Source organism: Monodelphis domestica, chromosome 2, assembly GCF_027887165.1.
Source record: "Monodelphis domestica isolate mMonDom1 chromosome 2, mMonDom1.pri, whole genome shotgun sequence".
NCBI lineage: Eukaryota > Metazoa > Chordata > Mammalia > Didelphimorphia > Didelphidae > Monodelphis > Monodelphis domestica.
Window position 1 is genome coordinate 74,358,177 of NC_077228.1, and position 2,669 is coordinate 74,360,845.

A 2,669-nucleotide genomic window follows, 5' to 3' on the forward strand; every position below is an offset into this window, starting at 1 on the left:
TGTGCTAGGCACAGTGTAAACTTTGAAGATACAAAGGGGTAAAATAAATGTCCCTCAAGGAGCTCTCATGGAATTTACAAATCTAATGAGGATTTATAATCTAGTCCAGTTAAATTAATCTAATCAGGTTAACCTACCAGTCAATATGGCTAACATTATCAGTGGAACCTATTGCTTCATTTAAACATCCAAGACAGTGGAATTCACTTAAGAATTGTGATTGAGGGAACAGCTAGGTGGCTCTATGGATTGGGAGCCACATAGGAGATCCTGGTTTAAAATATGGCCTCAGATATTTCCTGGCTGTGTGACCTTGAGTAAATCACTTAACCACCCCCCCCCCATTGCCTAGCCCCTTACTTCTCTTTCATCTTTGGAACCAATACTCAGCATTGATTCTATGCCCCCCCCCCCCAAAAAAATGGGCGGGTTAAAAACAAAGAATTGTGTTTGGTTTGACAACATGGAAATATGGAAGTCCCTAGTTTACTTAATTTAAAGGTAGAAACACCAGGTTTTGACCTTGTCACAGGAGAGGTTTCCCCCTGAGGGAAGATCCCACTTCACTGGACAATAGACATCCACTTCAGCCTTGGCACAGTAGGTAACACCTAGTCAGTCTCACAAGCTGATGGTCCTGAGTTTGATCCTCTGAAGGAGGGTGTCATATACTGAGAAAGGCTTCTGGAGACAAAAGAGCTCCTTGACTTCGGATGGGGTCTACCTCCCCACCTGAAGTGGACGTCTATTGTCCCGTGAAGTGGGATCTTCCCTCAGGGTAAACCTCTCCTGTGACAAGATCAAAACCTGGGGTTTCTACCTTTAAACTAAGTAAACTGGGGACTTCTATATTTCCATGTTGACAGGTTCTTTTTTGTCTATAGCAGTGATGACCAACATAAGGCATAGGTGCCAGAGATAGCATACTGAGCACTCTCTACAGACATGAGATTGCCCTTCCCCCTCCCCTCCAGAGTTCATTACTAGAAAGGCAAAGGGACTTGGATGAAGCTGATCCCCTCCCCCTCTCCACTATAACTGATGCCATTTTTTCATATCTCCCACCCCTCTGCCCAGCAGCCCAATGGGAGTGCATATAGGGGATAAGGTGGGTGGCTCACAGGTAGCAGAGCTGGAGGGGAGCAGAGCGCACAGGCCACTCCCCTCCCCCTCTCAACACTCACTGAGAACATTCCTCACTTTACCCACCCCTCTGACCAGCAGCCCATTGGGAATGCTTCCTCCCTTCCCTGTGTGGAGTAAGGGTGGTGGGGCAGGGTGTACCCAACACTTGATGGGGGAGGGACAGGGCATGCCATCTGGGATGGGGACAGGACCTAGCACTCTATCTCTAAAAGGTTCACCATCCCTGGTCTATAGGATTAAAAAACTCCTCCATTTGGCCAATTGAAGGGCAAGGAACTATTTTTTGCTTTTCTACAATCAATCTTTAGCAGTGTCAACATATCATAGGTACTTAAATATTTGTTGACTGAGGAGGAGGTCTTCTAAATGCTCTTAGTCACTTCTTCATCAAATCTGATGTGGTTTATGGTTTTGCTGATTGTTCTAAGTCCTAGAATATTGCAGGGTCTCTTTGAAGATATCTATAACAATTTAAGAGTTTGACCTATCTACCCAATATTTCTCCTCCCATTCTATACAGGAAGCATTTTTTTATTCTTTCACTGCACAGAGGTTGGGGATACAAAAACAATAATAAAAATAGCCTTCTGGCCTTCAAGGAGCTTATTTTCAATTGGAGGAAAATAAGAAAAGGCAAAACATATAACATAATTTCAGGGAGGGGGAGTCAGAGTACCAATAGCTTAAAAGAGGAGGATCAGCAAAGAGTTTCTTCAGGAAAGAACTAGAAATTCCAAGAGGCAAGAAGGAAGATCATATCATGCATAGAGAACATCTTGTTCTCTATGCTAAAGGCCACAGAGGTAGAAGATGAAATATCATTTGCGGGAAATAGAAAATAGGCCAGTTTGGCTAGAAATTTGAGCGTATATTGGTAGATATGAAAACATTCTGGAAGATTAGTTTTGTTCAAGATTGAAAATGGTCAAATGGAAAAATTTGCATTTCATGCTGTCTTCTGTTTACAGTTATGTCCAACTCTTCATGACCCTTTTTGGAGTTTTCTTGGCAAAGATACTGGAGTGGTTTGCCATTTCCTTCTTTAGCTCATATTATAGATGAGAAACCTGAGGCAAACAGGGCTAAAGTGACTTGCTTAGAGTCACACCGCTAGTAAGTAGTGTCTGAGGTCGGATTTGAACTCGGCTCTGCCTGACTCCTGGTCTGGTGCTCTATCCAATGTGCCATCCAACTGCCCTTATTTTATCCTATAGACAGTAGGGAACCAAGCATACTTTCGAAGCAGAAAGCATTTATAACGCCCCTACTATGTGCCAAGCACTGTGTAGTTATTAGGGAAATAAATACAAGAATCTCTACTCTCAAAGAGTTTACAGTCTAATGGGGCAAAGACAACTATAGGTATAAGGGAAGTGTATGGAGTTCTCTTCCCCACCCCAAGCTCAGCCGAGATAGTCCTAGGATTTAGTCACAGAGTAAGAGGTCTTAACATAGCAACAAAGAGTCTTTATGAGGTAAAAACAAGTCTCTTGAATGAATCAGAAGGGAACAATGAGAGCCAC